We start from the raw sequence: 13,712 nt of genomic DNA, 5'->3' as shown, positions 1-13,712 counted from the left end.
GTGGTGGCACCTATGGTTTTCCTCTGGAGAGCACTGGAGGGTAGTGATTTATGAAGTATGAGGGCTCTGACTTCTCAGCTTAGACTACTGAGCACCTAGGACTGCTGTAAAGATTCATATTTATACATCACTATCAGGAAATTATGACAAAAATACAAAGTTTTAAAAAGAATATAAAATGAAAGCTAGTGCTGCTGACCAGATGCAGCAGTTCTCAAAATAACACAAATTCCAGAAGTTCTGCTGAGAACATGGCAAACTGCTCTGTCCTCAAATAAGACTTTGCTGAAAGAAAAACAACAGACCTTCCAAAGAATATACACGTAACATGCTAAAAGAGCCCAGTGTTCCTGCCCGAAGGCAAAAGGTATGTAGATGTGTCTAATCATATGGTCTTGACTACAAGCAACAGCCACAGTCATCACCACCTAAAAAGAAGCAGATGAACCCTGATCTACACCAGTAGCTTGGTTTTGGATAATCTGGCTGTATTTTTGTTAGCACTATGCATATACACCTGTCCACACTATTTCAGATTGTAAAACCTCTCTATCATTCAGCTTAATCCCCTAGCTGCTACATTGCAGGTGAAAACTTCACACAAGTAACATATCTCCGCTAAAAGGTATGTGTCTGAACAACTCAAATGGTAGACACTGTGCTCCTGTGCCAGTTTGCTTTTATTCCCGTGGTCAATCACACCCAGTGTTAAAAAGGTGTGCTTCTATTTCACACCGCCTGTTTCATCTCCAGCCATTTGTTCATTAGTGTCCTTGCTTTTCCTGTAAAACCTTACCTGTCCCATCTTCTTTCCTCATGGAAGAACTTACAACCTGTAAACAAGTTATTTCTCAGTCTCTTTTTGAAAAATGTAACATACAACATTCTCTAGTGTCTTACTGTGAGGTGTTTTTGCTGACCCTCTAAATTTTCTGGCAAATTATTTTTTGCTCTTTCCGGTTTTTCAACATTCTTTTCAGAGACTTGCTGGAGCTGTGAGCCGACGTCCACCCTGCTGGTGCTCTGTACACAAACATCACCATCCTGTTTCTATCTCCCTTGCCCCTATTGCTATTTTGGACGTAACTGCTTTCTAGGATAAGCCTTATTGTGTAGGCTAGCTCACCTTTTTTTGGCCTATGATGCATCAGCTTCAGTCCTATCTTTATAAAAAATGCATTTTTCTGGAATGAGCCCAGCAAGCAAGCAATCTAATTCTCTTCTGTAACACTTTTTAATACTATACCATATTTTTCATCAGTCACAAAAGTTTCTCATATTTCACATTTACTCTCGGATTAGATGATATGGGTTTTAGGTACTCTACAAACCACTGTGAAGCCCCACTAGTGATAAATCTAATAAATGGTTGTTCTCTCGACCAACTGCTGTCTTTTTTTTTTCTTTTCCTGTAAACTAGCTCACCATCAACTTCATGTCTGCTTAACTTCTGTAAAATGCCTGTTTACTTTTGTAAAACTTTTTATTTGAAATATCATGCCATGCATACTAAAGCTTTTAACAAAACTGTTCGTTATATCTATGCAGCTATCTTCTGAACTTGCCATCTCAAAGAATAAAGTTAGTTTTCTCAGAAATAAGTATTTCCTATGAAAATATGTTAGCTGACATTATAGTCTGATTACTTCACAGCTGAATCTTTTCCTTGCTTTCCCATGATTTTGTTTAAAACTTAGGTCAAACAAACTTGTCTGCAGTTACTATTTCATTTCACCTTTGAATCCTGGCAATCAGGATTAACCTTTTGTAAACTATGGCACCAATGCTCTTTCAGTTCCACAAAATTCTGCAAGTTTTACAAAACATCTAATGCCTGCAACCTATTTCATGTTTGAGCCAAGTCTGGATTCATCTTGTTTAGAATGCTTTGTACTTCTGCCATATTGGCACTACATTTGTAACATTCCTTGGAGCTAAATGTAAAAATATCCCAGAAAGCTGGGATAAATAGATTATCTTAAGGATACCAAGCAAATGCATACTCCGTACCAGCAAGTACATACATTCACATAGCATTCCTGAATGTTGGCCTCTAAATGAGGTTCAAGTGTGCCTTGCCTGCAAAGCTTACTAGATCCCTGGAATGATCTCCTATCATGACGGGTTTCAGTGTGGTGTTCACAGCAGCAATTGTGATACCATCCCTCCTCTAGAAATAATATATAAATTAGTATCTTTTCAGCTTGTATCTTTCCTTTGTGAACTCAGTAAGTTTTATCTGTTTGACTTCTTGCAACAACAAAAAAAATATACTAAATCTTTCTGGAGATGACAAATGTATTATCACCACTACTCTAAGTTCTGTCAAAATTAAATATTTGGAGACAAGATATATCTTCAGCAGCTTTTTTGAGAACTTTCGGTTGCAAATGATTCTCTTAAAATGGGAAGTATTTCTTACAGCAGATGTTAATAGTGTCTATGGTGACTTTAGGATTAAAGTGTTTTTTAATTCTCAGTTTACACAAGCAGATTCCTGCTTTTGTCATCCATATGCAATAATTGATCCACACAGTGGTTTTAGTGCTGATTTCTGAATTACAAATAATGTTTACCACCAACATCTAAGAATGTGCCATTGCTGTGGCTAAAATGAGTCAGGCCTGCTTTTTTCGTCTTACCTTTTTGGTTTTTTTCACTTTTACAGCCTGGACCACATGAAGTAATACACCACTTTCATCCTGTTTCCATCATAGCCATTCAGGTTCAAGCTGCCCTCTTCAGCAGTCCCATCCAACCCTCCAGCACGCTGGGTTTATTTTAACCAACCTGAACGTAGTCCTTTCGGTTCAAGGCATAGCTGAGTCCTCAAGACAATCATCACCTCCGTTGTGGGCACACTGGGATAACTTCTATCCTTACACAGAACAGGGCACTTCATTTGTGAGATTTCTGTAAATACATATATGAGCAAAAGTGATGTCTGACAGAAAGCTGGAGAAAGCATTAAAAGCCTGTTGTAACGTTCAGAGAAGGGAGAGAAATGTTCACATCGTAATCCTCCATAAACTAAAGAACTGATGATTTCTCTGCGTTGTTCCTGCAGTTTTACAGTCCCCTAAAGCTCCTACTGTTTGTGCAGCCCTTTGTCCACAGCCACCACCTTCCCACATGCCTGCTGGAATCCTCTAACCTTTCTGTCTCCCATGGCCCTAAAAAATTAATTCTTCTGACCTTAGAATTGAAGGCTTCTGCTCTCTTCCTCACCTACCAACTCTGCTGTAAGCTCAAAATCCAGTTCATGTGTGCCTCCCTGCTTAAATCTCTCCATAGATAATAACAGAAAATGCCATCTTCTTGTTTACCATGTAACTCCCATTCCCCTACAAATCTCACTGTTGTTGCCACTATTTTTGGTAGCACCTTCCACCTCAAACACTTGTATGTCTCTTATCATTTCACCTTTTACTTACTTGTTCAGCACTGCTACAGCGACTCTCTGATCTATGATCAGAGGGGTTTTGCGCCAACTGCTACAAACGCACATCAGCCTTGCTTCAGCCACAGCTTCCAACCCTCCCAGGCAACGAGGTAAACCAAGGGGAGAGAAAACAAACTCGTGGAAAAGGCAGCAAGAGAAAATAGCAGCTACGTAATACAGCCCAGCAAGGGAGATAATAGTATCAACATACAAACTGTCTGTTTCAGGGCCAGAAACAAGCCAACAGTTTTCCATCCTATTTTTTTTTAACTGTAATATTCTTTATTTTCTGCCCTACGTATGTAACACTGCCAAGCATCTTGAGATTAAACTTGTAAGCAGAACCTATAAAAAGGAAAAGCTATTATGTTACTGTACGCTGAAAGGGACAGCTTTCCCTCTAAAGTGAATCTAAAAATAGCTCCCAGATACTCAGAATGAAAGTGGATGTTTTGCAAGTAAGGCACAAAAATTTACCAGAAAACCCCACTGATGAAATAGCAGGAAAAAACCTCAACCACGTTTTTTCCCAATATTGAAAGGGTAAGAGAGAGTAGTGGCAATATGGAAGCTGGATAAAATCAAATTATGTTGAGGTGCAAGAAGGTAAAATGAAATAGATTTTCTTTAATAACTTTTTATTCTTGTGAACACAGCATTATGAACTCACTGTCTTTAAAAATAAGCTAAGTTTTTCAGTTTTCAGATTTGAATGCTCAAACTAGCAGACCTCACAAAACCAAAACACCATTGTCTTTGCAATTCAGCACAAACACTGGTTTTTCAAAGTATGGGTAGTATTTCATGGAAGACAAAACAGAGCAGCAACCTTTCAAATGGTATGTAATGCGTGACAACATCAATACAGTATATTCACGACAAGGATAATATAATTTTTAACATCTTTATTCACATTTAAGTATTTCTTCTTGTTTCATTATACTCATCCCATACACAGAGTACTTAGCTTCTACAGCCCCAAGTCAAGTGGTAGTCCGTAGACACTTGTGAGTAGCTACTGTATGACTGTATAGAAAGCTTCAGGGACAGGGTAACCCTTCCCCATCCGCCACGCAGCACTGAGGCCTGAAGACAGCTTTTGTGAAGTCCCATGCAGTGTTTTCTGAACACCCTTCTCACATCAAACCTGATTCTTGTCGTGATTTTTGCGATTTTACTGACTAGACCTACTATCACACACAAGAACAAAGCCTTCATCTTCTAAAATCTCTAGCAGATTGTGATGTGTTAACTCCCAGTTTAGGAAGAACCTAGCTTATATTAGAATTTATATAATGAATAATAAATATATAATAAATAAGTAAATAATTATATAAGCCTGTTAGAAACTATTTAGAGAAACTTGTTTTCTTGATTCTTCCCTCAGGGCTTTCCATCTGCTGATTCCTCTAAAGTTCCTCTAAATAAATCATGACTGTTTTGTCTAGATTACCAAAGACATGAAACTTGCAATGTCTGTGAAACACTCCCTGTGTTAAAAGAAACAAAACTTTTTCACCAGTCTGTCAAAACATGCTTTTTTGGGAGTATCACCAAAAAGACAAGGGAAAAAACACTTAGAGCACTAAAAGTAGAGATTTTTCCAGAAGCGGTAACAATATTAAATTCTATAGCTTTAGCTAATACCTAATAGAGTTGCAGGAAAGTGGTGTTATAGCATACAACACTATTTTTTTCTTTTTAAGATTAGTGTTAGATATGCAGAAACAGATCCTACCAAAGCCTACTGAACAATTACAGGTTAAAAATTCATTATAGCCTAATAAACACACATTAAACCCTTTAATACAAACTTAGTGTTTTCAAAGGACCAACCTGTAAGGGAAGATAGGCTATGACTACTGGAATTTATCTTCTGTCAGGGCCCTGAGAGCACCAGCAGTCCCTAATTGTCCTTGTCAGCACCAGTGGGACCTCCTGCCACGTGCTGTGTGCCCACTGGCACGGGAACTGCACTGAAGCTCAGGTCCTTGGGGGGTGTTTCTTCTCTGAGCTCCCTTGCTGGTGGGTTTGGGTCCAGCCTAGTACCTTGCTAACTGGAATTTGCCTGCAGACCTGCCTCTTTGTTCAGGAGTAACATGTTGACGACCAGGCTTGCTCTGTTCCACATCACCTGCTTGGGTACTGCAGCCTTTACTGGTAAGGACATGGTCCTTGCCTGTGCCCTGTCCCCTGTGGCTCCTGCTCACCTTCCCTTGCACAGCAGGCTACTCCTGCAGCTGTCCGACACTAATAATCATCTCCATTAACTAAAAGCAGCCACGCAGTAACTTTCTTTTGCTTAAACAAACATTCTAATGGATACAGAATAACATCAATATAGGCTAAATCATTATGGTAGCCTTTCTCTTACAGTTTGTTTTTGTTTCTCTGTGAACAGAAAAAGTAGAAGCAAGCCTGTATGAAGCTAGGTGAGACAAAGAGCAGCTAGGATGGACAGAATCGAAAACTTATTTGAATTGTAAGTAGTTGCATTGGTGTTAAAACTAATATAGCATGATTTTCTGAAGAGTTTAATTTTTTTTTTTTTTAGTTCAGGTATATTGAAGCTGCAGCATGAACCTAGTAACAATAGGTCTTTAGAGTGTCATAAGATATTACCTACTTACTGTAGCACCGCTGGTTCATCTTCATGTGTGCTCTCTCCTACCAAGCTCCTTACTTTCAAACAACTTTGGGAAGTCAGTAACTTTCGGAATCTTCTTCCTGAGTAAAACACAGTTCAGACTTTTAAAATTATTATAATGCTATGGAAAGGGTACAGACTGAGATGTGCTATGATGGCTTTAGCATTGCATTGCTTGTAGACCAAGCTTTATGCAGCTCATGAACTCTTGTTTGTGAATGATGAGAATTCAATTATACTTAGAATTGCTATTAATAAAATGGTAGGAATTAATATTTCTGTCTATCATTGTCAGCCCTTCTGATTGCTTCATTCACTTTTATTTCCACCTGTGGTATGCTTATAACACATTAATCGCAACATGACACTGCAGAGAGACTCTACAGCACTTTTTGAAAGCATGAGGCACTGAGCTTTTACAGTTACAGGAGCACAGTGAAGTAGCTAGCTGTGCTACATCAGATCTGACTTAACAATGCAGTTCCAGTGATTTTTAACTCTAAAGACATAGGACAGGAAAGTTGTTAGGCGACCGCTCTCTGCAAGCAAGCAAGAAAAGGCAGTGAAACTCATGTGAGCCCCTGACCTCAACTTCCTCATGACATTATGGGGAGGAACAAAACCTATAAAAAAACCCCTTAGATTATCTTAATTTTGGTTATCTGATAAAGACACATGTAATAACTCAACTTGGGCTGACAGGCCTAGTGGCTATTTTCCCTAATTTTTCAACAGTTCAAAGCTAGTAACAGTGTTAAGCAGTTGAAAATGTTTGATGTCATGTTCTTTCCCAGAACTACATTTCACAGTTATTTTGCAGAAAGGTTTGGTTTTGGTTTTTGTGGGTTTTTTTGTTGGGTTTTTTTTTTTTTGGTTTTGGTTTTGGTTTGTTGGTTGTTTGTGTATTTTTTTTGTCAAAAACCCAGAACTACTGTAATCTAGTTGCGCTCATAGGACCATGTCCAGCTGGGTTTAAAACATCTTTAAGGATGGAGACTTCAATCTCTGTGGACAACCTGTTTCAGTGTTCAATCACCTTTACAGTGTTTTCCTACGTTTAAAAATTTCCTGTATTTCAGTTTCTGCCCATTGGCTTTTGTCCATTCACTGGGCAACATCAAGAGTCTTGCTCCATCTTTACTTCCTCCCATCAGGTGTTTATGTACATCAGTAAGACTCCTCTGAGCTTTATCCTGAAGCTAAGCCATCTTCATTCTCTCAGCCTCTCCTCCTATGTCAGACACTACAATTGCTTAATTAGCTGATCATCATCCTGACCCTTTGCCAGACTCACTCCAGTATGTCCATGTCTGTCTTGTACTGGGAAGCCCAGAACTAGGGATGCAACTCCAGATGTAGTCTCACCAGCACTGAGCAAGATCTACGGGCAACATTCTTCCTAACACAGCCCAGGATGCTTGTAGTCCTTCTTTGCCACAAAGGCAGATTCAGCTCTTCTTTACTAAGGACTCCAAGGTTCCCTTCTGCAGAGCTGCTTCCCAGCTGGTTGACCCAGGCATGTACAGGTGCCTGGGGTTACTTGTCCCAGGTGGGGAACTTGGCATTTCCCTTTGAACTTCACGGGACTCCTGTTTGCTCATTCCTTCAATCTGTTGAGTTGCTTCTGAGTAGCAGCACAACCATTGCCAGCTAATCCAGAGTCACTAAATTTGCTGTACACACTGCCAAATGTATGCTGTTGTTCTTTGCTTTAAGAAGAAAATATTTTCTAGAGATGTGCATACCATTTTGTGAATATACTTAATGCCAGCTGCTTCTCACAATCATGAACATGACTACATGCCTACATCTGGATCTACGTAAGATGGAAAGACCATGGCTTTTCCCTAAGCCTGCTGGTGTTAGGGGTTATCAGCTTCTCTTGCACAATATCTGGATGTTTCCTTTTTAACATTTTCCATACAGCTGTTTTGCTATCTGCTGTCCTGTAGTACTGCAGCCAAAAGGAAGTAGGTGTATATGTCACTTCAGGACATGGATAAACCCTGGTGGGTTTTCGTCTCCCACAGTACAATGGGGGAATTTGCAACAGGTCATTTATTTTTGTTGCTGCTTCCTGAAAAGAACACAATAGAACAAAGTTCATTCCACACAGCCTGTTTTCACTCATACCACACTGCTATTTTCAGCTTTAAAAAGCAGAAGGCAAAAAAGTACTTAAGGCTGATATTATTAGCACAGTTTACTTTTCCGTTAAGTTCATTTGCCTGTATTAAAATGCATAGTTAGATAATTGAGAAGTTAAAAAGTCAGAATATCAGTCCCCAGAGGAGATTATGCTACATAATTGCAACATTTTCTTAAACCATCTGACTCTCAATTAGTATATTTTTGGCTCAAGTGTCTTTGCTACAGATGAAGTGCTGGTTTCCACAGCCAGGAAGATAGCTGAACAGGCAATGCACTACTGAGGACTGACAGCACTTGGGTTCTCCAGCCTGTCTGGATGCTGTCTACATATGTCTCCGGCTGTGTGTCCATGTTCTCTCATCACTTTCACAGGATAAATTATAACGACATGAGCAATTAAAAATTCACTGGAAGAAAGCACTAAGCAAAAGCCAAAGATTGCAATGTTTAGTCTCCTTTGAGGAGTTCATATGTGATGTTGCAGTCTCAAACATTAAAAAATTCAGCCTCTCAAACAAATGTGTTTCCAATAAGACTATGTGTAATAAAAACCAATGCCCTGTGTTCTTTTTAGTTGTCTTCCAAACTCTTGGGTCTGTAATAAACAGAGTTTCAGAGGGGTTTGATTTGGCAGCCTCCAAATGAAAGATGAAATTTGTATTTAGCCCCCTGATCACTGCAATATTTGTTAAAACCATTTTATTAATAAATTTTAAATAGGCTTAAAGTTCCATAAGTAGATTTTTTTGGTATAAAAAGACCTATTTTCTCTCTTTTTAGGTGCTGTCTCTTCACATCACCTATGCAATTCATGGATTCTAGCCCACCTAAAATTTCTCAGGTTGACAAAGACTTCTTTGGTCTGCAAAGGGCAATGACACTTGTTGTTTGAAAGACTGATGGGAAACCAAGGTAAAATCTCCCGTTTTTTACATCCTCTGTGTTAGTTGGCTGCTTTCCACAGAAGAGAAGGAAGTACTCATGTCCAGCAGTGTTGGACTTAATTCCAGTTTAGCGTGTTAGTGACCAATTTCAAAGCATATGAACTCAATACAGGTCCATTTCAGTCAAGCACAGTTTCACCATAAGCAGAGTGTTTTCCTAGATGACTAAAAGTCCACTGATGTTTACTGCAGTAATTTAGAATTCTTTCTCTCAGTCACTACATGCAAGTGGCCTACAAGCAGACTTGATTATACCAACACTTAAAATGAAATTAGTAGCAATCTGTGTCTTTCAGATGCCTTTAATGTACCTGTTGCAACTTTGAAAAAACAAACAAAATACCCAAAAACAAACCAACCCAAACCAACCCCACAATGGAAACACAACATTTAGTTTAGATTAGATTTCTTTTTAAAATTCTTTGTTGATTATTTGTGCTCACTTGCATATTTACACATTTCAGAATTGTCAGGTAAAGAAAACATAACACTTAGGATCAAGCCAGTTTAAAATCTTGCCCACTTACTTTCCAGTGGAAAATCCAGGAGGCAGGCAAGGCACTGGTAAATATGTTAGTGCTCTGCTCTTCTATAGGACGGGCTTCTTTTGGGAATTTGATGAATATGGCTGTACTTTCTCCCTTGAACAGGTATCCTTAGGGGAGCGAGGAAGGAGTGCTTACTATATTTCTTTGCCTAGAAGAGCTTAAGTTTTGCTTGGTATATGTAAAGGCTTTGAAAGCCTTCTTGTATTCTCTTACATACTTATGCTATACATTCACAGCAAGGTCATACAATCTAGGCCTCTGTCATTTCACCATTAGCTTACTGGAACTACTTATCTGCAGGTACATAATTGATGGACCTGGAGGTTTAGCGTTTCTCCACCCTGTCTTAATACCGTTCCAAAACAGATTGCAAACACTTAGGATGTGGACTAGGGCACTTTTTACAAACCATTTAACAAGCTGAGGTATGATACCCTAAGCTCTCTGCAGTCTAGGACTTCTTCATCTTGTTGTTCACATTTACATGAATTAGGAATTTGTGTGATACCTGTTTAATATTCCACTGTTTAAAACAGTTGGGTAAAGAATCAAGACATTTCTGTGGTACAGTTTAATTAGCAGATGTGCTTGGCACTGCTCATTTTACAGAAGCTGCCTAAAGACTGTGATACTCTTGTTCAGTTACCTCATTAATGACAAGGTGAATGTTAAAACTTTTTTTAAAATAGCATGGTGTCAGTGTTTGAGGAACAAGTTTCTTATGAAAAAAAAAAAGGGGGGGGGGGGAGGGCGGGAAGCCTTAGTTCAACTGCAAATCCATGAAATGGACACCAGAATTCATAATTTTATATCTTGAGGTATCCCATCACAGCTGGCAAGCGTTGAGCCTGTTTGGAGTCCTTTCTTCTAGAGCAAGATGGTTATATCATTGGCTGCACTTATGCACTATAGCTTATAAAGGTTTTATAAAGGTCAAACACAGACCATTTGAATCCCACACATTTTAAGCCTAATAACATTTTAATATTCACTTCTTGCAAGACCTCCTGAAATACACGAAGTGCCAAAGAAATGGCACCTCAGAACCTGCCTCTTTGCAAAAGTTATGCAGCGCAGATGCTCAACTGGAATAACCACATTGAGAAATTATGATGGGAACCCTTCTGAAGTGTAGTACTTAGCGAACGTGCATCAGAGGCTTTGGTATTTGGGTCATCGTGATGCCTTGATCTTCTGGCACTGTGTCAGTGTCAGTCTTTTATTGCACATACTCACTGTATTAATGCTTCATCTTACACTGTGGTCCTTTAATACCGCTACTTGTAAAGCTCCCATTTTACTTTAAATTTGATTGTAACTGCATTCAGTCTGTGTAGCTATTACGAGGGGGAGACTTACAAACCACGCATGTCTTAAAACATGTTATCCTTTAGGCATCACTATTATTCCTACTTTCAGGATATTAAAACATTAAGAACATGTTTGTGTTCCCTACATACTGTCTCACCTTGTGAGTGAGCCACAAAACCAAGTTTGCATTGAAAAAGCAAATTTTCTAGTTGTTCTTGCATTGTTATGGTTAGGTTTTGAAAGACTTTCTTTGGACCCTTTGAAAAGATTAAATATGGCATGTTTTCACTGTTGTTTCACACTTGCATGTTCAGACTTTTGTCTGCCTTCCAAATGAAATAAAACCTGGTCTTGGGGTTTTTTGAGATCCATGACTCTTCTGAAAGACTTGGGTTGCCATTTAGCCTGAACATATGTACACATGAGAAATAACATATTGTCTGAATTCTTCCTGCAGTGGTAGGCAGACGCTGTCTGCTATGTGTAATTCCAATCCTGCTGTGATGGCTGGATTCACTCACTAAACAAGGAATCCTGCAGACACATAATGGTCACCTTAAGTGCTCTTCAGATTATCTCCCTATTCATTGCTGTTTCTCATGGCATATGGTTGGAAGTGCACTTGCTCGGTCGTATTTCTGTTAGGATCTCAGTCTTTCTCTGTTTTTGATGACAGCATGCAGTCTCTAGGCGTCAAGTAGCTACTGGTTTTGGCAACAGTTGTCTGTACTTCTCCAGTACCTATGTATTTAGGTATCTGTATGGTAATGAATGATTCCTATGCATAGGAGATTACACAGATTCAGTCTGTTTTACCTGTTATTCCTTGCTGGAAGGTTTCATTTCAAGTATTTTCCATCATTAAAAAAACAAAACAAAACAAAAACACCAAAACAAAAACAACAAATTACTGACAAACTAAACTTCAGTTTTCTTAACTTTGTCTAATTACTGCACAAGGTAGTCCTTGTGTGAGCCTATAGTTTTTTTTTTCTTGCCCATTATTTATAAGCTTTCATGTCATGTGAGAGGCTTTAAATTTCACTGGATAAATTATGTGTAGGTAAAATACTAACTGATTCTTTTTAATTAACATGCTCAGTAATAATGATGTTTAATTAGTTCAGAACTGCACTGCAGATTGGCTTGTATGTTTCTGGTTTCTCCAAATAAGGATTAAAATTAAGCTCTGTAGTTTTTTACTGAGGGGTTTTTAAACTGAAAACAATAGTCAAAGGGAGTAAACAAATGCAGGATTGTTCTAGTACTTTGCTTCCCCAGCACGCAATATTCTAAAAATACAGAAATACCTAAGACTACTTCAAAGAATTTCTGCAAAATTAAGTCCTTCACACTGTCTACAAAGTTCCCCCTAAGAAGTTTCTTTAATTAGCTGTACGGATTTTGAACAGCTGCGATTCTGCTGCAGCCTGACAGGCTAAAACCTTAAAGAGGGGAAACCATTTTTAAGGTACTTTTTACATAAGTGTAGACTATGGGCACAGGTGAACGCATTGTTGATAAATCAAAGCCAAGGAGAGGAGGATCCTGTGGCCACAGCAACTTGACATGCTTCTAGCCTTCTCCAGGACTGCTACAGACCCCTTGTTTTATCTCTGCTGCTTCAGCTCCCTTGTACTAATTTCACTTGTGGAGGGGTGAGGGAAAGCTGCTGATGCTGGTCAGATAGCTACAGCTGTCGGGAAATAACACATAGCACGTGGAAGCGTCCTCCATGCTTCCTACTTGTAGTGCTTCCTCTCAGGCCACAGAGCCCTAGCCACGTGATTTTTAGATATAAGGGACTTTCCTGTGATCACAGGAGGATTAGCTAAGTGCCCTACTGCTTGTCCTGTCCCTGGTGGGGGGTCAGGATTGGATCCAAACCCAACAGAAGACTGTGGACAGAATCTCATTGACTGACACTGGTTTTTGAAGTCAGACTCTATAAATAAAGACAGTCTTCATGGAGTGGAAAGTCTGAATAAATGGGACCAACTGAAATGACCACTTTCTCCTAAAGTCTCCACCCTGCATCCAGCAGTCCCATCAACCTTCAGTGCAAATGTATACACCAGGGGCCTGGCAGGAACACAATTAGGCCTTACAGAGGTTTCGGGTTTGGACTTTTGGCATTTTCTAGCTCAGCCTCCTGCTCAGAGCAGAACCACCAGCAGTGCTGGATCAGGTCAGCCATGGCTTTGCCTAGAAAACCTTAAAGGATGGAGACTCCGCAGCCCAATGGCCCATTCGAGTACTGCACCGCACACATGGTGAGAAAATCTGTCTTGAACCTCTGAAGTACAGACATCTGCCTATGCTTCTAGTTGTTGTCTGCCACTAGGGATAAGAATTTGGCTCTGTCTTCATAACCGACCTTCAAGTAGTTGTAGGCTTCCAGCAGACACCTCCTCCCCAGCCTCCTTCACCTGACTAACCAAGACTGGCTCCCTCAACCTCCTTCTTGTAAAATGTGCTCTAAGGGATCATCTTGATAGCTGTGTACTGCATCTTCTCTGGTTTCTCAGCATTTTCTTTGAACTAACGGCCCTAAAGTTGACTGCAGTATTTCAGATGCAGCCTCACCATGTCTGAGTACTGAGGCATAATGACTTCTCTCACGTTGGTGACTGCATTTCTAATCTAGCCTAGTATGCAATCTTCCCCAC

At 39.5% G+C, this 13,712-nt stretch overlaps 1 long non-coding RNA gene across 1 annotated transcript in view; it reads right to left on the bottom strand.

Moving 5' to 3' along the window:
- Positions 1-13,712, bottom strand: part of LOC121097790 — a 72,433-nt gene that overhangs the window by 26,474 nt on the left and 32,247 nt on the right. The window contains exons 3-4 of the long non-coding RNA XR_005831085.1: positions 6,065-6,169; positions 2,791-2,913 (exon numbers count right to left, since the gene is read on the bottom strand). This is a non-coding gene — a long non-coding RNA (uncharacterized LOC121097790). The remainder of the gene's footprint in view (positions 1-2,790; positions 2,914-6,064; positions 6,170-13,712) is intronic.

This window comes from Falco naumanni, chromosome 15 (genome assembly GCF_017639655.2).
Source record: "Falco naumanni isolate bFalNau1 chromosome 15, bFalNau1.pat, whole genome shotgun sequence".
Lineage (NCBI taxonomy): Eukaryota > Metazoa > Chordata > Aves > Falconiformes > Falconidae > Falco > Falco naumanni.
The sequence above is the reverse complement of the archived record's forward strand: the minus strand, read 5'-3'. Positions and strand labels throughout refer to the sequence as shown.